At 38.2% G+C, this 23,262-nt stretch overlaps 1 protein-coding gene across 2 annotated transcripts in view; it reads left to right on the forward strand.

The window, feature by feature from the left end:
* Nucleotides 1-5,839, forward strand: part of CCDC122 (coiled-coil domain containing 122) — a 48,513-nt gene extending 42,674 nt beyond the window's left edge. For both annotated transcript variants that reach the window (XM_047080163.1, XM_047080154.1), the window contains exon 7: nt 5,753-5,839. The gene's annotated coding sequence lies outside the window, so the exon portion shown is untranslated. The remainder of the gene's footprint in view (nt 1-5,752) is intronic.
* The last annotated feature ends 17,423 nt before the right edge of the window (nt 5,840-23,262 follow it).

Raw genomic sequence — 23,262 nt, forward strand, 5'->3', positions numbered from 1 at the left:
TGTCTGTCATTCTTTAGAGTGAGACCTCTTTGGAGACACTTCCATCCCTTAGATGTAACATTAACTTTGCTGGGCTGTTAGATAATGTTGATATTATTTTAATTTGTGGTTCATACAGATTTGTATTAAGCACTCACCTTGCAGAAAGGTCCAGTCTTTTTCTAATCTTCCAGTAATTTGGGTTGTTCATCTTCTAAGCCTTTCAGTCTCAATCTGTCAATGTAATTTACCCCTGCACAGTTTTTTAATAACTAGTGTAACTCTCTCATTTTTCTAACATTCCTTTCCGTTAAAAATGCCATGGCCTCATTCAGAGCTCACCTGTTTTCGGTCTCTGCAGAGCCATAGCTGTGTCATCTTCAGGCTCCAGTTCTCATTTTTGTTGTAACTCCAAAGTTTAATCCATGGCTTAAAGTTAGATCCTGAACATTGAAAACAGTCTCTTCATTTATAACTGGCTTACGCAAGAGAATCTCTTTTTTCTACTTTGAGATGCTTCACAGAGATCAGCTTTCTCAGAAACACTGTGCAGTGGACATGGTCCGGACTCTGCCCAGATCCTCTCAGATCTTTTTTATCCTTTATGAGCATCCTTCTCCCAACTAAGGCATGTTTTTGCCTCCAATAGCTCTCACCTAAGACTTCCTGTGGGAGGTTTGCTTCCCTCAAAAAAGACTTTGCCTGATATTGCCGCCTTGCTTGGCTTTCTCCTTACTAGTCTGGCTTCCTTTACCAATTTCACCTGGGAGGGCTTCAGTAATAAATCACTTGCTCAGAGTCTGCTTCTGGGAATCCCAAAGTAAGTCCCCTTGCAAAAATAATCACACACTGAAATCTATTTTCAAGAGATGACAATTATTCTACTCCTGCTGCTCATTCCAGATCAATCCCTCTCCCAGCAGTAGCAGCAGCAGCGGCAGAGAAAAAAAAAGAAAAAAAGAAAAAAAAAGGAAGAAACTTACACCTTTGAAATTTAATCACTGTCCCACTTAGTATAATTTTGATATCATTTATTTGCTTTAAATTTAAAAAGCCAAAGGCACAAACTTTATTCCATATATATAGTGTGAATATAAAAGTACACTATTAGCCTTCAAATATAGTAAATAAATCACTATGTTGCATTTATCTTTTTTGATGTTAGTGTTCTTAGGAACTACTATGTTGCTGCATACGATAATTTATTAAATAAATCTTGATTCTGAGATCCCAATTTCAAAGTGTAGGATATTTCTCCAACTGTGTTAAAGTCACATGACTTTATACAGCTGTATTAGAAGACTCATGCAAGCAGACCAAAAGGGTAATATTTACGGAAAACATCTATGTTACTCTCATTGACAAGACAGAGACAGGAATAAATCATGTGTGCACATCCACAGACCCTACTTCTTTATATAGTCATTCTGGTTCTCTCAAGCCATTCTTTCCCATCTTTTCCATTTTTTTAAATTAGTAATTCTCCTTTCTAATAATTCATTATGCTACCTATAGCTCAAGAACACTGGAGTAATAGTCTGTTGCAGACTAAGAGTAATTAACTCAGAAAACTACCAAGACATATGGATCTATAAGACAGAACATTGTAAATATGAAAGTCACAGCATCTGCCAGCATGGTTTTTTAAAATTTGTAACTTTGAGAGTATTTACTGCTAATAATATCTTATATCTTTGTGATATTTTTTACCATAGCAACATTCAAAATATAAAATTAATAATCCTCAAAAACAATTATTGCTGTTGTGAAAATTATTTTATCCTAAGCTAAAGTAAATATAATCCTTTTTGCTCTGAACTTCAAAATGCTTTCCAAGTTAATGTTTCTGGTACTCATAACTTCTAGCTGATATATGAATAATTTAAAACTACTGCAAATGCAAGTGAGGCCCAGCAATAGGATCAAAACTTGAATACAGACTTTCATTTTTGTAACATCGTCTAAAAAAGAAGCTAACTAGTACAGGTTATAGCTCAAAACACTGAACTAATTGCAAAGAAACAATTTTCAAGTTATACCTTCTCTGTGTTAGGTAACTGTCAAAATAAACATGGCATGATTCTTTTCATCCAGGAGATCAATTTAGTTGGCAAGAGAGACATATATATATAACAGATTCAAATACAATGTACAGCACCCTGCAATAGAAACAATTAACCCAACTTTGTGGAAACACAAAATGAGGAGCACTTAATTCCAAATGGAGGCAGGGAGGCTTAAAAGAAGACATGATGTTTGAGGTGAACTGCAAAGCATTATAAGTTCTTGTGATTGTTTCCACTCATCAGACCCTGAAAGTTTTTTATTCCTGTTTGCATCTCCACAACCTAGCAGATACTTGGAGTGTATAAATAGTACTCTGATGTATGTTGAATGAGTTAGTGAATAAGATAATCAACCAATATTCTTATTGATATCTCCCAACATTCCTATCTTCCGTCTCTCTTAGCTCTAGTACTATTGTTAATGCTATTACTTGAGTTCTTTTCTATGAGTAAAAACTGAGCATGTAATGCTTCTCCTAAAAAGAAAGAAAAAAGAAAAACTTTACGTGGACACAAAATCCATTTCATCACTAAATAGTAAACACTTACAAATCTGTCCCAACCCGCTTGTTCACCCTCATTTTTTCCTGTTCAATCTAACAACCCTATACTCCAGTCAGGGCAAAATTTTAACTCTTCTGTAAGCATGTATTTTCACATATTATTCTCTTTGCCTTGAAGTTCTCGCCTACATTCAGGAATTAACTCTAACTCAGTCTTCAGCCTCAATTTCTCTGTAATGCCATGGCTTAGGAATACTAAGAAACCTATATTATGATTTCTGAATCAACACAAATATTTGCTTACAACTTAGAGAACTTATGTACAAATCCTTGTTTAAAACAGGTTAAGGAATGCCTGGTTGGCTCTGTCAGTTGAGCATTTGACTCTTGATTTTGGTTCCAGTCATGATCCCAGGGTCATGGGACTGAGACCTGCGTGGGGCTCTGCGCTGAGTGTGAAGCCTGCTTAAGATCCTCTCTCTCTCTCCGGAGCCCTGCCTCTCTCCCCTGCTGGTGCTCTCTTGCTCTCTAAAAAATAAATAAATAAATAAAATAATTTTAGACTTCTAAATATTGGGCTTTATTATGAACAGTCTGGCATGGGATTGTTTGGATAATACCAAATAACAGATAATTTCATTTATCATCTATAAAAGAACATGAGAATTAGTTGTTCCATGACTATTCCAAAATCTACTTTTATGATTTTAAATCAAAATGTGAACATTTATGAACAGAAACTTTTTTGAATCACTGGGTTCTACTCCTGAAGCCAAGACTACATTGTATGTTAACTAACTTGAATTTAAATAAAAAAAAAAAGACAAACTGTTTTAAAAAATGCCTTTCTAGAAAATAAAATTATGTTTTTAGTTTAGCCCTAATGAAAGTAAACATGCTTAACAAGCCACAAGAAATATGCTTTTTGTCTTCTTCAATTATAAATACTTTGATTGAACCATGCTTTATAAGAGTTTTATATATTGAAAAATTAGATAAAATGTTCTATCCTTTAAAAAAGAAAGCTGGTAATAAGCTTTATGAAAATACAACTCAACAAATGAGACTGTATGGGAATAGAAAGAAAATCTGTATTAAAAATGAAAACCAGAATATTTCTCTTAATATTGTACATTAATCATAAACTTAATGCATATTTAGGGTAATTTGGGAAAATTTCACTTTGTTTTTATTGTTTCTCTATGGGTTATGCATAATTATGAAGTTTAACTATAATTTTAATGTAATTTTCCCAATGACACACTTTATATCTTTCCTAATTACATTTGTAGCAAAATCATTTTCAGGAAACCAGCTTTCTGTGTCTATTCTATTACTCTTTACACCACTGAAAATAGACTCTCTTTTAATCACTTTCAAATATTCTTTACTTTTTCCCCTTAAATTACAATATTCCATTAGCTGATGGCACAGGGGTTTTGAGTACTTTTCAGAGTTTTGGCATCAGAGGTATCCTTAGCCATGCTTATTAGGCCTTAGAGAGTGCTAATTTTCTCATACAAAGGGAGTTTTGAGCTTTCATTAGGATGTTTCCCAGATGCTTTAATTTTCAGATACAGTTTAGTACAATTATGGCTGCTTTAACCAAGGTTATTTGAAAAATAATCTACATAGAGAAATGGAAAAGCACCAAGTAGCTGATAAGCAACCATAGTAACGTGGTTTAATATCCCATGTACCAAAGAGAAAATGTGTATTCTGTGATATTAACTATTGTAATTGCTAATACATCATGATTTAGGCAAATAAGTTCGATATTCTCCTAAGTCCTTGAAATCGTAAGCATTCTTTGAATCTGAATTAAAATGTAGCACTATTTAAAATGATGGGCACTTGAGAGGAGGGAATAAAAAAGTGAAAGGCCAAATATACCTAATTAAATAATGGAAAAAAGAGCTTATTAATATGCATATTACCAAGAGTCTGAATTCATTGACTGAGTTAAGACAAAATGTAGATTATAAAACATTATGAATGATATGTTCTAATTCCATTTTTTAAAAAGTGATAGTGAGTTTTGTCTCAAAAGGCTAGGAATATTTAGCCCATATCCAGCCCAAAGACTGTTTCTCTGGGCTAAATATTCCCAGTTCTTTTGTAACAACTTATATAAGTTCAAGTCCCTTCAACATCCTAGTCACATCTCTGGTTATATTCTGCCTGGATATTGTCCTGTGAGAGGTACAGACCAGGATTTGATAATTAAGGTATAGTCTCATCAGCTGCTTGTAGAAACATATTTCATCCTATATGAGGTAGTTTTCTAATAATGCAAACTAAGTTTACAAGGGCAACTTAGGCTGTCATTGTTCCTAGGGTTTTTCAGTAGGCGGAGGTAGGAGATATCAGTATTTTGGACAAAAAAAAAAAATTGAATTTATACTGTATTTTAAATTCAAAGATTACATGTAGTTTTTACTCAATTTTACCTTCAATTTCAGAGGTGTATGTTTTTTCCCTCTAATGCTGAAAATCTTAGTTGCTTAATCACATTATTATGAATATTTATTTTCAAAATATCATGATGTTATTTTTAATAATATAATTACAAGTTAATTTTTTCTGTAGAATCTAATTTATTTTTTATAGCTACATAGCTTTCCATTCTAATGGATGTCCATAGCTTATTCTTTTTTCTTAGCGTTTATTTATTTTTGAGAGAGATTGACAGAGAGAGACAGAGCGCGAGTGGGGGAGTGGGAGAGAGAGGGAGACACAGAATCCGAAGCAGCTGTCAGCATAAAGCCTGACGCAGGGCTTGAACTCATGGACAGTGAGATCATGACATAAGCCACAGTCGGACTCTTAACCCAACTGAGCCACTCAGGTGCCCCTCAATTCTATTTTTTTTACCCTCCCCTGACCCCTATAGCTTATTCAACTCTTAATGAACATTTGAGTTTTTTTCTAATCTTTTGCTACAATAAATAGTACTGTAATGAATGCCTCCTGTGAAAATGTCATTTTCTATTTTAGCCAGTATGTCTTTGGAATAGATTTCTAGAAGTGGAATTGCTAAGTTGAATTTTGTATATACTTTATATATATTTAATACATATATATATTTATATATACTTTATATATATAAATATACATAAAGTGTATAATGTGCACACACAATTTTGCTTGATGTTATAAAATTTTTCTCCATTGTGTTGAACCATTTTGTATCCCTATCAACAGCAATGTATGAGACTGCTTGCTTCTCCAAAGTCTTGCCATCAGAGTACATTGTCAAGCTTTTGGATTTTTGCCCACATGGTAAGAGAGTGAACTTTTATATAAATTCATTTTAATTCACATTTCTCTAATAATTGAATTTGAGCATCTTTCATATGCTCAAAGGCCATAAACATTTCTTTTTCTGTGAATTCTTTTTAAAATGTTTACCCCTTTAAAAAATTAGAGTTGATGGCTCTTCTCAATTCTTTGAGACCTCTTGTATAAGCAATAATAATCCTTTGTTGTTGTTGTTTACTGTGGTAAAATATATATAACATAAAATTTACCATTTTAACTATTTTTATGTGTACAGTTCAGTAGCTTTAAGTACATTCACATTGTTGTGCTGTTAACCAGCAACTTCACTCCCATCCATGTCCAGGACTTATTCATCTTCAACTGAAACTCTGTACTGATTAAACAGTAGCTTTCCATTCTTCCTCCCTCCTGTTTCTGGAAACTACCTTTCTATTTTACATCTCCATGAATTTGACTTCCCTAGGTACCTCATGTAAGTGAAATTGTGTAACATTTGTCCTTTTGTGTCAGGGTTATTTCACTTAGCATAGTGTCATATTGTAGCATGCGCCAGGATTTCCTTCCTTTTTAAGCTGAATAATATTCCATTGTATGTATGTACCACATTTTGTTTATCCATTTACCCCTCCATAGACATTTGAGGTTTTCCTACTTTTTTGCTGTTATGAGTAACGCTGCTCTGAACGTTCGTGTTTGAGTCCCTGCTTTTAATTCTTTTTGAGTATTTACCTAGCAGTGGAACTGCTAGATGATATGGTAATTCTATGTTTATTTGAAAAACCACCCTGCCTTTTCCACAGAAGCTGCACCATTTTATATTCCCACCAGGAATGCACAGGTTTTCAATTTCTCAACATCTTTTCAACCGCTTATCTTATTTTATAATAGCCACCCTTATGAATATAAAGTGGTATTTCACTTGGTTTTTATCTTCATTTCCCTAATTAGTGATATAGAGCATCTTTTCATGTGCTTATTGGCCATTTGTATATCTTCTTTGGAGAAATGTCTGTTCAAGTCCTTTGTCCATTTTTTTTATAAATTTTTTTTAGTGTTTATTCTTTAGAGAGCATGAGCAGGGGAGGGGCAGAGAGAGAGGGGGACAGAGGATCTGAAGCAGGCTTTGTGCTGAGAGCAGTGAGCCCAATGTGGGGCTCAAACTCATAAACTGTGAGATCATGACCTGAGCCAAAATTGGACAGTCAACCTGAGCCACAATGGCGCCCCTGTCCATTTTTTTAATTGAGTTATTTTTGTTGGTGGTGGTGAGTTGTAGGAGTTCTTTATATATTCTAGATTATTAATCCCATATCAGTTATATAATTCAAAAATATTTTCTCCCACTTCATGGGTTAACTTTTCACTCTGTCCTTTGATGTGCAGAAATATTCAATTTTGATGAAATCCAATTTATCTATTTTTTCATTTTGCTTGTGCTTTTGGTATCATGTCCATGAAATCCTTGCCAAATCCAAAGTCATGAAGCTTTTCCTCTATGTGTTTTCCTAAGGGTTTTATTGTTTTGGTTCTTAGATTTAGGTCCTTGATCCATTTTGAGTTAATTTTTATATTTGATGTAAGGTAATAGTCCAACTTCATTTTTTTGCATGGGAAAATCCACTTTCCAGCCCTATTTGTTGAAAAGACCCTCCTCTCCCCATTGAATGGTCTTCACACACTTGTCAAAAATCATTGGCCATATATGTGAAGGTTTGTTTCTGGGCTCTGTATTCTACTTCATTAGTCTGTGTGTCTGTCTTGATGCCAGAATAAAGTTTTGTTTGTCGTGCAAGTGGCAGATATTTATTTCAGTTTGTCATTTGTCTTTTTACTTTGTTTATAGTACTTATCTTTTCCACGCAAAAGTTGTTTAATTTTATGTAGTTAAATTTATCACTGTTTTTATTTATTTCCTTTGTATTTTGTCTCATAGGAAAATTTCGCTGCACTTTTTTATTTTAATTAATTTAATTTTATTATTTTTTAATTTCATATGTATTTGATGTATTGATGTATTGATGTATTTATTTTTAATATCATTTAGTGTCAAGCTAGCTAACATACAGTGTATACAGTGTGCTCTTGGTTTCAGGGGTAGATTCCTGTGATTCATCGCTTACATACAACACCCACTGCTCATCCCAACGTGTACGCCCTCAATGGCCATCACCCATTGTCCCTTCTCCCCCCCCCCCACCCCCTGCCATCAACCCTCAGTTTACTCTCTGCATTCAAGAGTCTCTTATGGGTTTGTTTCCTTCTCTGTTTGAAACTGTTTTTTTCCCCTTCCCTTCCCCCATGGTCTTCTGTCAAGTTTCTCAAGTTCCATATATGAGTGAAAACATATGATATCTTTCTCTGACTTATTTCACTTAGCATAACACTCTCCAGTTCCATCCACGTTGCTGCAAATGACAAGATTTCGTTCTTTCTCATTGCCAAGTAGTAGTCCATTGTATGTATAAACCACATCTTCTTTATCCATTCATCAGTTGATGGACATTTGGGCTCTTTCCATAATTTGGCTATTGTTGAAAGCTCTGCTATAAACATTAGGGTGCATGTGCCCCTATTAATCAGCGCTCCTGTATCCTTTGGATAAATTCCTGGTAGTGATATTGCTGGGTGGCAGGGTAGTTCCATTTTTAACTTTTTGAGGAACCTCCACACTGTTTTCCAGAGCGGCTGCACTGGTTTGCATTCCTACCAACAGAGCAAGAGGGTTCCCATTTCTTCACATCCTCGCCAGCATCTGTTGTTTCCTGAGTTGCTAATTTTACCCACTCTGACTGGTGTGAGGTGGTATCTCAATGTGGTTTTGATTTGTATTTCCCTGATGATGAGTGACGTTGAGCATCTTTTCATGTGTCTGCCTATACTTATAATGGAACATGCCCATGGTTTCATTTGTGCATGAATAACACTGTAAGGTTTTCAGAGAAAGGGTTGACCCCTTTTGGTAGAAACATGATAACACACCAAATTGATAAAAGACTATACAAAGACTGCTGGTCAAGTTAGAATGTAATCTTCTGCTTAATAGTAATGGAGATAACCATAATGATGAGGAGGATGATAATGATAATAAGTATCGAATGAATGACTTCATATTCTGTACAAGGCACTGTAGGAAGTCTTTGTATACAGTTAAGTATAGGGAAAAAAGAAAAACTCAATTGTTAAGAGCTTTAACTTTGAAGTTATATAAGCCTGAGTTCAAATACATGTTTTACTAGATTAGTTCCAAACTATCACTTACAGGTGGTGTAACTTTGGGCAAATATCTTACATTCATTAAGTCTCAATTTTAAATGTGTAGGGTGGGAATAATAATAGGATTTACTTCATGGACTTGTTGTAGAATTAAATTAGATAATGTACATAAAGTATTTAGAGATTAAAATTAAGTATTTAATATATATTAACTACTGTTAATAAAATTAGTACTAATTATTTCATAAATTTCTCAGGTTATAAATAAGATTACCAAAGCAATGAGAAAGTAGATAAAGTCAAATAACTAATAAGGTCAGAATTGGGATTTGAACCTAACCTTTGATCTGTTTTTACTCCAAAGTTCCTATCTCTCTATTACATCAATTGAAAGCCATTTTCACATGAATGTTGATTTTTAGAAAAGCCTACAATAGATGGACTTGGTTATGAAGAGAATTGTCTTCTGATTAGAAACAATGGCAATTACATAAGAAACTTAGTGTATAAAAGCATAATGCCTGAATCCATGATCTTTGCCTCTCTTTCCACAAATTTTAGAGCTGAGAAGTCAGAGAAGGTAAGGACTGAAAAGGTGTCACCAGAGTGAGTAATTAAGATCCTATGGTTGATTTCTGAGGTAGAAATCATGGTATGTAGGGTTTAGGAGTGAGTGTATTTGGCAACAGAAGGGCTGGCATGGTGGCTAAGATTAGACAAGCTTTCTGGGGCATAGCAGGAGTTGGGAGAAGCCCCAGCAGGGAGGCAAAAGATGGATGGTGTGGAACATTTATTGCCCATGACTCATATTTCCATAAAGGGAAGAGAATGTCCAATCTACTCTCCAGGAATGGAAAATTATGGGAGGAACATTTTTAGCTTATCTCTCATCCCAGTAGATGAGTAACATATTTTTAATTAATTTGGAAGAAGGCTTAGCCCCTTTTCCCTGTAAGCTAGCCTGCAAACCAAGTGCAGACAGGGTATATTCTAGGCTGCTATGATAGGACACAATCCCATGTAATAAAGCTATTCGCCCAAACAGCTACAGACACATTTCCCAATCAGCTTTATCAATAATGAAGTTAATGTTTTGATGTGTATTTGTCCAAACATGAAAGGAGGAAAAAAGAGTGTAACAGAGATCAGCAACAGGCAGAAATTGAAGCTGATAGGTGGTTGGCTTTAGTAAGTTCTAGTAGTAGTGATATAGGCAGAATCTAGTTCCAGGTTGGAGCACTTGACATGGAGATTTGAAACTGGGAATCTAAAGAGTGAGAGTTGCTTCCTTATGACTAGATTTAACCTAGAATCTAAGCACAAGCTCACTCCCATAGGACTGGAATTTGTGGCCTTAGGTGTGAGGACTGGAGAGATTCCACGCATCAAAACAAAACAAAACAAAAATCAGATAAATGGAGATACCATGTTGATTGCATTTTTGAGAAACAAGATACTAAATGAAAAGCCAAACATAAAACAATAATTTATAAAGTAGCCAAAAGGGTTAGGAAGAGGATTTTCTAGGGTCTGGGAAATATGACCATACTTATTGAGCTCTTGAAAAGGGCAACACTGCAGATACAAGATGGTAAGAGAGGAAGAGAGGAAGAGAGGAAGGGGGTAGCCTTGAGGAAAAAAATCACATCCAAGAAAGAATGGGGAAAAAAAAGAGAAAATAACTAAAAGAAAAGGAAACTTCTTTCTTTTTTATTGAAATTCTAGTTCATTAACATACAGTGTAATGTTAGTTTCAGGTGTACAATATATTGAATCAACAATTCCATACAACAGCCGGTACTCATCACAAGTGCACTCTTTAATCCCCATCACCGATTTCTCCCATTTTCCCACCCACCTCCTTTTGGTAACCATCAGTTTGTTCTCTATAATTAAGAGTATTTTTCCTTGTTTGCCTCTCTCTCTTCTCATCCCTTTTCTTGTTTTGTTTCTTTAATTCCACATGAGTGAATGCCATTTGCAATGATGTAGATGGAGCTAGAGAGTACTTTGCTAAATGAAAAAAGTCAGATAAGGAAAATAAAATTTTATTTTTTAAAGTTTACTTTTTTATTTTAAGAGAGAGAGAGGCAGAGAGAGAGAGGGAGAGAGAAAATCCCAAGCAGACTCATGCTGTCTGTGCAGAGCTCCACATGGGGCTCCATCTCACAAACCGTGAGATCATGACCTGAGCCGAAATCAAGAGTCAGACACTTAACAGACTGAGCCATCCAGGTGCCCCAGGAAAATTAAATTTTAAAGAGAGGAGGGAAATGGAAGGAGTTCTTGTTTAGATGGAGGAAGGATAAGAGCTGAGGGTGATGGTGTGGAGTTAGCACATTTGAGCAGATGAAATGGTGTATAAAGCTATGAAAGAGGGATTGGCATTAGTGGTCTAAGTGATACAGATTAGAGTAAATCCATGGTGAACCTACTAAATTCAGTTTTGCCATTTTTATTTTGGTATGTTCTGTTGTCCAGGATAAGGAAGCACAGCAAAAGATGGGATGGAAATTGGATTAAATAAATTCAGTACATCAAACACATTTTAACATTTCTTTCTTAATAATTATGGATTTTAAATAGCTGTTCTCTTAATATGGTAGTATAGCACTAAATATATAAGTTATAAAAGATAAGGCTGAACTCAAAACATACCTGGGAAGTAGTTTGTTTGGTTTGTTGGTTTATTTTATTTTATTATTTTCTTTTATTATTTTTTAAATGTTTATTTATTTTGAGAGAGAGAAAGAGAGCAAGTAGGGGAGGAGCAGAGAGAGAGGGAGAGAGAGAATCCCAAGCAGGCTCCATGCTGTCAGCACAGAGCCCAATGTGTGGGACTTGATCCCATGAACTGTGAGATCATGATCTTAGCTGAAATCAAGAGTCAGATGCTTAACCAGCTGAGCCACCCAGGTGCCCCTGTTGGTATATTTTAAAACTAAATTCAGTATCTCAGATTACAAGTGGAGTGCTAATATTTATTGAACACCTAAGAAATATTAGACATTTGCTTGGGCACCACACAAATATGTAACTTGATTTAATTAAATATTCCAAGGTTCTGGATCATTTATTTAAAAATTCTGGATCACTTATTCAACAATTGTGCATCTACTAACTGCATACCTCTGCAACATAATATAATAAACAGTACATAGTTCTTTCTCTCCTTTATCTTACACCCAGTTGTGCCAGTAATACATGAAACAGATTAATCACTTTAGCAACATTGAAAGGGTAAGTACAATGAAGTATCACTATGTTTCACAAATTTTCAGAGGAATGAAGAGCATGAGATGTTTTTGGAATGATGGAGAGGATTTTGATGAAGTGGAGAGGAAAGGCTTGGATATTTCAGACCACAGCTGTTGCGTGCTAGAATGACCACAGTACATAGGTCTAACTACTTCCGGGAAGTAAAAGAGAAAGTTTGAATCAGATACACTGAGATTCAGAGGCTGGGTGGCAGGTGAGAGGGCTGCTTGGTGCAAAGAGAGAAGAGAAACATATCCCTGAGAGTCTGCACCACGGGTTCATCTGATAGTTGTAGCTCCTCTAGGTTGTTTTGGACATGAAATCCTGACTATGCCATGTTTTTTATATAGTGTTCTATGAATATTATTCCATCATAAGGATTTTCTTTTTTTAAAATGTTTATTTATTTTGAAAGAGAGAGAGAGCATGAGCTGGGGAGGAGCAAAGAGAGAGGGAGAGAGAGAATCCCTAGCAGGCTCCGTGCTATCAACACAGAGCCCAACATGGGGCTCAATCTCACTACCATGGCATCATGACCTGAGCCAAAATCAAGAGTTGGATGCTCAACTGACTGAGCCACCAAGGTACCCCATAAGGATTTTCAAAACATGAAGTCTGAAAGAGTCAGTGTTGTCTGTAATCATTAATGTAATTCCCTCTCCCCCAAGCAGTCCTCAGCTGACCTACCCATTAGTGCAAGTTAAACTGGAAACTACCAACTTTGGAGCAAGCCACAAGGCCTTCAAGTAACCTAGGATTTTTTTTTTCTTTTTTAAATATTAAACTATACTAAATAAATATGTAGCAATTTAAGTTTTTAAGTTTCTCTCCTAGAGCCAAAAACTGAGTTCAGATGTTTTTAGTGTTTATAGCTTTAAAAGTAGCTAAGGGGTTGATACCATTTTATTATGCCTCTTAAAAGTAAAAAAGAAATAGCCTGGTAAATTTTATTTTGACAAATGGTTGAATAAAACCTTCCAGAATATATCCTATAACCCCCAACCTACACAAGGTCAGATAGAACACCATGCTGACTGTGAGAGAAAGCCTTGGACAGTTGCACGAGTTGTAAGAGGTCTCAGGAGTCAATGTAGGCCAACTCACTTCCCCAAATCCTTGTATCTTCATGCAAGCAAAGCAGCTAGATGGGTAGGCTGGCCCATGCTGTCACACCTTTTGGCCCACACTTCCCACTACACCTAACATTTCAACAGATTCACTCATTTAACAAAAATACTTATGAGCAGTCACTCTGTGCAAGCTATTAGGATACAGTGTAAAAAAAAAAAAAATACATGTGCTCTCTGCAGTCATGCAGCTTATAACCGAGCAGGGAAAGCAGATGTTAAGTAACTACAAGGTTAATTATTGAACTGTAAAGATGCTAAGTGCTCTAAAAAAGTAATACGTGGAGCTAAGAGAATGACCTAGTCTGGAGGACTCAAGGAAGTCTTGAGTTGTCCAACTAAGGAATGCTACACATGTAGCAATTTATTGCCCCATAGAGATTCCAGAATGTAAAGAACAAGAAAATTATCAACAATGTCTCATACACTCTCATGAGCACTTTATGAATCTTAACTCTATCTTCATAACCTCCCTATGGACAAAACCCGGAAGATGGCGGCGTAGGAGGACGCTGGGCTCACCGCGCGTCCTGCTGATCACTTAGATTCCACCTACACCTGCCTAAATAACCCAGAAAACCGCCAGAGGATTAGCAGAACGGAGTCACCAGACCCAAGCGCAGACGAGAGGCCCACTGAAGAGGGTAGGAAGGGCGGCGAGGCGGTGCGCGCTCCACGGACTGGCGGGAGGGAGCCGGGGAGGAGGGGCGGCTCGCCGGCCAAGCAGAGCCCCCGAGTCCGGCTTGCAAAAGCGGAGGGGCCTGACGGACTGTGTTCTGACAGCAAGCGCGACTTAGCATCTGGGAGGTCATAAGTTAACAGCTCTGCTGGGAAAGCGGGAAGGCTGGAGGACAAAGGGAGGGAGAGCTGCGGAGCCCCCGGACAACAGAGCTCAGTTTGGCGGGGAACAAAGGCGCTCGCCAGCGCCATCTCCCCCGCCCATCCCCCAGCCAAAATCCCAAAGGGAACCGGTTCCTGCCAGGGAAATTGCTCGCTCCGCGCAAACACCCAACTCTGTGCTTCTGCGGAGCCAAACCTCCGGCAGCGGATCTGACTCCCTCCGGCTGCCACAGGGCCCCTCCTGAAGTGGATCACCTAAGGAGAAGCGAGCTAAGCCTGCCCCCCCTGCCGCCGTGCACCTTGCCTACCCACCCCAGCTAATACGCCAGATCCCCAGCATCACAAGCCTGGCAGTGTGCAAGTAGCCCAGATGGGCCATGCCACCCCACAGTGAATCCCGCCCCTAGGAGAGGGGAAGAGAAGGCACACACCAGTCTGACTGTGGCCCCAGCGGTGGGCTGGGGGCAGACATCAGGACTGACTGCGGCCCCGCCCACCAACTCCAGTTATACACCACAGCACAGGGGAAGTGCCCTGCAGGTCCTCACCACACCAGGGACTATCCAAAATGACCAAGCGGAAGAATTCCCCTCAGAAGAATCTCCAGGAAATAACAACAGCTAATGAGCTGATCAAAAAGGATTTAAATAATATAACAGAAAGTGAATTTAGAATAATAGTCATAAGATTAATCGCTGGGCTTGAAAACAGTATACAGGACAGCAGAGAATCTCTTGCTACAGAGATCAAGGGACTAAGGAACAGTCACGAGGAGCTGAAAAACGCTTTAAATGAAATGCAAAACAAAATGGAAACCACCACAGCTCGGATGGAAGAGGCAGAGGAGAGAATAGGTGAACTAGAAGATAAAGTTATGGAAAAAGAGGAAGCTGAGAAAAAGAGAGATAAAAAAATCCAGGAGTATGAGGGGAAAATTAGAGAACTAAGTGATACACTAAAAAGAAATAATATACGCATAATTGGTATCCCAGAGGAGGAAGAGAGAGGGAAAGGTGCTGAAGGGGTACTTGAAGAAATAATAGCTGAGAACTTCCCTGAACTGGGGAAGGAAAAAGGCATTGAAATCCAAGAGGCACAGAGAACTCCCTTCAGACGTAACTTGAATCGATCTTCTGCACGACATATCATAGTGAAACTGGCAAAATACAAGGATAAAGAGAAAATTCTGAAAGCAGCAAGGGGTAAACGTGCCCTCACATATAAAGGGAGACCTATAAGACTCGTGACTGATCTCTCTTTTGAAACTTGGCAGGCCAGAAAGAATTGGCACGAGATTTTCAGTGTGCTAGACAGAAAAAATATGCAGCCGAGAATCCTTTATCCAGCAAGTCTGTCATTTAGAATAGAAGGAGAGATAAAGGTCTTCCCAAACAAACAAAAACTGAAGGAATTTGTCACCACTAAACCAGCCCTACAAGAGATCCTAAGGGGGACCCTGTGAGACAAAGTACCAGAGACATCACTACAAGCATAAAACATGCAGACATCACAATGACTCTAAACCCGTATCTTTCTATAATAACACTGAATGTAAATGGATTAAATGCGCCAACCAAAAGACATAGGGTATCAGAATGGATAAAAAAACAAGACCCATCTATTTGCTGTCTACAAGAGACTCATTTTAGACCTGAGGACACCTTTAGATTCAGAGTGAGGGGATGGAGAACTATTTATCATGCTACTGGAAGCCAAAAGAAAGCTGGAGTAGCCATACTTATATCAGACAAACTAGACTTTAAAGTAAAGGCTGTAACAAGAGATGAAGAAGGACATTATATAATAGTTACAGGGTCTATCCATCAGGAAGAGCTAACAATTATAAATATCTATGCGCCGAATACCGGAGCCCCCAAATATATAAAACAATTACTCATAAACAGAAGCAACCTTATTGATAAGAATGTGGTAATTGCAGGGGACTTTAACACCCCACTTACAGAAATGGATAGATCATATAGACACACGGTCAATAAAGAAACAAGGGCCCTGAATGAGACATTGGATCAGATGGACTTGACAGATCTATTTAGAACTCTGCATCCCAAAGCAACAGAATATACTTTCTTCTCGAGTGCACATGGAACATTCTCCAAGATAGATCATATACTGGGTCACAAAACAGCCCTTCATAAGTTTACAAGAATTGAAATTATACCATGCATACTTTCAGACCACAATGCTATGAAGCTTGAAATCAACCACAGGAAAAAGTCTGGAAAACCTCCAAAAGCATGGAGGTTAAAGAACACCCTACTAACGAATGAGTGGGTCAACCAGGCAATTAGAGAAGAAATTAAAAAATATATGGAAACAAACGAAAATGAAAATACAAGAATCCAAACGCTTTGGGACGCAGCGAAGGTAGTCCTGAGAGGAAAATACATTGCAATCCAGGCCTATCTCAAGAAACAAGAAAAATCCCAAATACAAAATCTAACAGCACACCTAAAGGAAATAGAAGCAGAACAGCAAAGTCAGCCTAAACCCAGCAGAAGAAGAGAAATAATAAAGATCAGAGCAGAAATAAACAATATAGAATCTAAAAAAACTGTAGAGCAGATCAACGAAACCAAGAGTTGGTTTTTTGAAAAAATAAACAAAATTGACAAACCGCTAGCCAGGCTTCTCAAAAAGAAAAGGGAGATGACCCAAATAGATAAAATCATGAATGAAAATGGAATGATTACAACCAATCCCTCAGAGATACAAAAAAATTATCAGGGAATACTATGAAAAATTATATGCCAACAAATTGGACAACCTGGAAGAAATGGACAAATTCCTGAACACCCACACTCTTCCAAAACTCAATCAGGAGGAAATAGAAAGCTTGAACAGACCCATAACCAGCGAAGAAATTGAATCGGTTATCAAAAATCTCCCAACAAATAAGAGTCCAGGACCAGATGGCTTCCCAGGGGAGTTCTACCAGACGTTTAAAGCAGAGATAATACCTATCCTTCTCAAGCTATTCCAAGAAATAGAAAGGGAAGGAAAACTTCCAGACTCATTCTATGAAGCCAGTATTACTTTGATTCCTAAACCAGACAGAGACCCAGTAAAAAAAGAGAACTACAGGCCAATATCCCTGATGAATATGGATGCAAAAATTCTCAATAAGATACTAGCAAATCGAATTCAACAGCATATAAAAAGAATTATTCACCATGATCAAGTGGGATTCATTCCTGGGATGCAGGGCTGGTTCAACATTCGCAAATCAATCAACGTGATACATCACATTAACAAAAAAAAAGAGAAGAACCATATGATCCTGTCAATCGATGCAGAAAAGGCCTTTGACAAAATCCAGCACCCTTTCTTAATAAAAACCCTTGAGAAAGTCGGGATAGAAGGAACATACTTAAAGATCATAAAAGCCATTTATGAAAAGCCCACAGCTAACATCATCCTCAACGGGGAAAAACTGAGAGCTTTTTCCCTGAGATCAGGAACACGACAGGGATGCCCACTCTCACCGTTGTTGTTTAACATAGTGCTGGAAGTTCTAGCATCAGCAATCAGACAACAAAAGGAAATCAAAGGCATCAAAATTGGCAAAGATGAAGTCAAGCTTTCGCTTTTTGCAGATGACATGATATTATACATGGAAAATCCGATAGACTCCACCAAAAGTCTGCTAGAACTGATACATGAATTCAGCAAAGTTGCAGGATACAAAATCAATGTACAGAAATCAGTTGCATTCTTATACACTAACAACGAAGCAACAGAAAGACAAATAAAGAAACTGATCCCGGGGCGCCTGGGTGGCGCAGTCGGTTAAGCGTCCGACTTCAGCCAGGTCACGATCTCGCGGTCCGTGAGTTCGAGCCCCGCGTCGGGCTCTGGGCTGATGGCTCAGAGCCTGGAGCCTGTTTCCGATTCTGTGTCTCCCTCTCTCTCTGCCCCTCCCCCGTTCATGCTCTGTCTCTCTCTGTCCCAAAAATAAATAAACGTTGAAAAAAAAAAATAAAAAATAAAAAATAAAAAAAAAAAAAAAGAAACTGATCCCATTCACAATTGCACCAAGAAGCATAAAATACCTAGGAATAAATCTAACCAAAGATGTAAAGGATCTGTATGCTGAAAACTATAGAAAACTTATGAAGGTAATTGAAGAAGATTTAAAGAAATGATAAGACATTCCCTGCTCATGGATTGGAAAAATAAATATTGTCAAAATGTCAATACTACCCAAAGCTATCTACACATTCAATGCAATCCCAATCAAAATTGCACCAGCATTCTTCTCGAAACTAGAACAAGCAATCCTAAAATTCATATGGAACCACAAAAGGCCCCGAATAGCCAAAGGAATTTTGAAGAAGAAGACCAAAGCAGGAGGCATCACAATCCCAGACTTCAGCCTCTACTACAAAGCTGTCATCATCAAGACAGCATGGTATTGGCACAAAAACAGACACACAGACCAATGGAATAGAATAGAAACCCCAGAACTAGACCCACAAACGTATGGCCAACTCATCTTTGACAAAGCAGGAAAGAACATCCAATGGAAAAAAGACAGCCTCTTTAACAAATGGTGCTGGGAGAACTGGACAGCAACATGCAGAAGGTTGAAACTAGACCACTTTCTCACACCATTTACAAAAATAAACTCAAAATGGATAAAGGACCTAAATGTGAGACAGGAAACCATCAAAACCTTAGAGGAGAAAGCAGGAAAAGACCTCTCTGACCTCAGCCGTAGCAATCTCTTACTCGACACATCCCCAAAGGCAAGGGAATTAAAAGCAAAAGTGAATTACTGGGACCTTATGAAGATAAAAAGCTTCTGCACAGCAAAGGAAACAACCAACAAAACTAAAAGGCAACCAACGGAATGGGAAAAGATATTTGCAAATGACATATCGGACAAAGGGCTAGTATCTAAAATCTATAAAGAGCTCACCAAACTCCACACCCGAAAAACAAATAACCCAGTGAAGAAATGGGCAGAACACATGAATAGACACTTCTCTAAAGAAGACATCCAGATGGCCAACAGGCACATGAAAAGATGTTCAGCGTCGCTCCTTATCAGGGAAATACAAATCAAAACCACACTCGGGTATCACCTCACGCCAGTCAGAGTGGCCAAAATGAACAAATCAGGAGACTATAGATGCTGGAGAGGATGTGGAGAAACGGGAACCCTCTTGCACTGTTGGTGGGAATGCAAATTGGTGCAGCCGCTCTGGAAAGCAGTGTGGAGGTTCCTCAGAAAATTAAAAATAGACCTACCCTATGACCCAGCAATAGCACTGCTAGGAATTTATCCAAGGGATTCAGGAGTACTGATGCATAGGGGCACTTGTACCCCAATGTTCATAGCAGCACTGTCAACAATAGCCAAATTATGGAAAGAGCCTAAATGTCCATCAACTGATGAATGGATAAAGAAATTGTGGTTTATATACACAATGGAATACTACGTGGCAATGAGAAAAAATGAAATATGGCCTTTTGTAGCAACGTGGATGGAACTGGAGAGTGTTATGCTAAGTGAAATAAGCCATACAGAGAAAGACAGATACCATATGGTTTCACTCTTATGTGGATCCTGAGAAACTTAACAGGAACCCATGGGGGAGGGGAAGGAAAAAAAAAAAAAAGAGGTTAGAGTGGGAGAGAGCCAAAGCATAAGAGACTGTTAAAAACTGAGAACAAACTGAGGGTTGATGGGGGGTGGGAGGGAGGGGAGGGTGGGTGATGGGTATTGAGGAGGGCACCTTTTGGGATGAGCACTGGGTGTTGTATGGAAACCAATTTGTCAATAAATTTCATCTATTTAAAAAAAAAATAACCTCCCTATGAAGCAGATGCTATTACTATCATCATTCTCATTTCATATGTGGGGAAACTGAGGCACATAGAGGCTAAGGAACTTGTGTATGGTCACAGAATGACACAATGGCTTAGCTAAGATTTGGATTCAGATGCTCTCAGCTACCATGCTGTGATGCTTCTGTTCCGTAGTCCATATAAAGCACAAGGGAAGAAGCAAGCACATCAAGGTATAAAATATGCTAGGATTAGCTTATGTACATTTGTCTTCTGCATCCAGTAGCTAAATTCAATCAAATCTAAGATCATAAAATCCATCAGAAATCAAAATGGAGCTGGATAATATTTTGATATATGATTTACATTTTTTTCTCACCTATTTTTTCCTTTACCCTTTCCATATTTAAGCCAATAGCTGGCTCTGTGCTCTTATGCCTCAGGTATAGGAAGTTGTCCCTGTCCTTTCTGGCTTTTCTTTCTAAAAATAAAACAAAGCCCCTAGAAGAACTTCCAGTGCTTATAGAGGATGCATTAGGGAGAAAATGTTGGCAGGAGCAAACTTTTGAAAAGAGTAGAAGGAAGGAAAGTGCTTTCCCCAAGGAGGGAGGTCCTGGGGCAGGAGTCAGATGCAGTCTTCTGGAAATGTCCAGGGAGGCAGAAGAGCCTAGTGTGGAACAGCTTCAAGTCATAGGTATGACTGTCAAGGAAGGAGAGCATGGTAGCATCAGAAGGCCATCACACTGGAAAGGACGGAGCATGTGGAACGTGACAATGAGCATGAATTCAGTAGGATCCAATCAGGATCACTGTCTTCATCTGTGTTCTGGTGGGTGTCTCCTCCCTACCACCTGGCAACATCTCAGAGAAATCCTATAGCATTTCTGGACAATTTCAACCATAGCTACAGTCTCCTAGGTAAGCAACAGGCCTAACTTTAATTTCCTGTTTTGACTAAAGCTTTTCTTCTGTCAGGTGAGGTCTGACTCCAGGCTTTAATTAGGTACTAGGAGTAGGACAGGCAGGCTGTCCCTACTGCTGTCTTCTAAACTTCAACTGCTGACACCACCTTCTCTTCTCCTCACCCCAAGGTGGAGCAGGAGGGCTGAGTAGAAAGAGCAAAGGCCTATTTACTCAGAGGTCGCTGTTCGTAGTTCTGTCAGATGTAGAGTCTCTCTCTTAGGTTATATTTGCAGATTATTTACATACCCCTCATTCAAGGAACTCTAGTCTGGACCTTTCCCTAGTGGATACCTTCCAAACGACCTCTTACCATCCCCTGCAGCTGTCGCCTTCTAGTGGTGCACACACAGCCTCTTTCTGCTGGGGTCCTTGAGCTGGCTCAAACCTGGCTCCCCTGTGGAGTTCACTTGCTGATGTGCAAAATCCCAGAACAGTGGCACATTTGGGGAAGGGGAAGTTTCCAAGAGAGGGGGAGGTTAAATTTCCTCACAAACATGAATGATAGAAAGTCCAGAGTCAGAAATTAAGATGACTTATAGAAAGTAAATCGATATTCATTGCATTTCTACGTTTACAGTTTGAGAATCATACCTGCTAAAATGGTAAGTCCCTTATATGAATGTTGCCTCTGGAATTGTGTAACACATGGCTCTAATCATCTATTAGTGTATGCCAAGAAGTTGTTGCCTATTACAATACATTTCCTTGGACTTTTTTTGAAAGTTACATAGGAGAAGTCAATTGCCATTGTCCTAGGCAAAGTACGAGGCTGAAGGAACAATTTACTTTCTAACTAATTTTAACCACGGAAATTATGGTATACAATGAAGAGTACCTTCTGGTTTCTCATTCAAGATTAAAAAAAATTTTTTTTTTTTAATTTATGTTTGATAAAGACAGAGAGACAGAGCGTGACTGGGGGAGGGGCCAAGAGAGGGAGACACAGAATCTGAAGCAGGCTCCAGGCTCTGAGCTATCAGCACAGGGCCTGATGCGGGGCTCGAACTCATGAACTGCAAGATCATGACCTGAGCTGAAGTTGGACGCTTAACCGACTGAGCCACACAGGCACCCCCTCACTCAAGATTTTAAAAACTGTCTTCTTTTAAAAAGATATTCATTCGCTAAATGTTTATTCTGCTCCTACTGGATACAAGGGCTACAGGATTCAAAGAAGACTATATGGTTTAACAAGTAGAAGAGGATATGACATGTCGCAGATACTGAAACAGAAGGGAAAATATGATAAATGCCACCACAGAAGAGGCAGGGACAGAAATCTCAGTGGTTCCCAACCAGAAACCATTTCAACTCAAAAAAAAAAAAAAAAAAATGTGTGCTCCTCATAACAAGAGTGAAAAACAGTCTTCTTTAGTAGAGCAATATAGAGGAAGAGATTTCTTTCCCTCCTCTCCCCACACTGGCCTCCCTCTTTCCTCTTTTGTCAGTAGTAGCTCAAAATCCTCAAGTCACTGCTAATCACTAATTGTCACAAAGTTGACTTCTGTTCACGATCCACTTTCTAGATTTTATCTTGTCCTTATTGTGGCATCAGGGGACCATCATGTTTTGATAATTTTCTGTTCCATTGATCTTCTCTTATAGTTTTCAAAGATAGTTACCAAGAAAACCTTGTATTCTGTGCTGGGGAGGAGAAACTGTTAGCTGGGCATTTTTACCCAATATTAACAGTTCTAAAACAACAAAATTTCATACTTAAAAGTATATGATGCTGTTGTGTCACTAGATTCCTCTTTATCACTAAAGAGGTATTAAATGTTGCTGGGTTAACTCGGACATGCTTAGTTAACGGGAAAGAGAGAACAAAGTAAATAAACCCACGTAATGGGTCTGCAAATTAAAAGGAAGGCAGCATGGTTGGGAGTCTCTCAAGAATCACACGTCTATGTGTTCTGCCTCTCACTCTTTCTGACTTGTCAAACCTTTTTGATTTTTCAGTTACACATCCCTGAATCCTTAGGAAGGTAACAAAATATAAGCCTCTCAAATCTGTTAAAATTCTCAAAAAAAAAAAAAAAAAGAAAGAAAGAAAAAAGAAAGAAACAAAAAGCAAGGAAGATGGAACAGAAACAGAAATGGCTGTTCTCAGCTCCCAGAACATATGTTCTGGGAGGATGACATAGTTTTGCAATAATTTCAGATCAATAGTTCATTCTATTCTTCCCAGGCTCATCCCTCAATTGGTTACGAGTTCCTTCA

The sequence above is a fragment of the Lynx rufus genome, unplaced genomic scaffold (genome assembly GCF_022079265.1).
Source record: "Lynx rufus isolate CCGP_SWC_20201006 ecotype Redwood Valley unplaced genomic scaffold, mLynRuf1.p SCAF_1, whole genome shotgun sequence".
Lineage (NCBI taxonomy): Eukaryota > Metazoa > Chordata > Mammalia > Carnivora > Felidae > Lynx > Lynx rufus.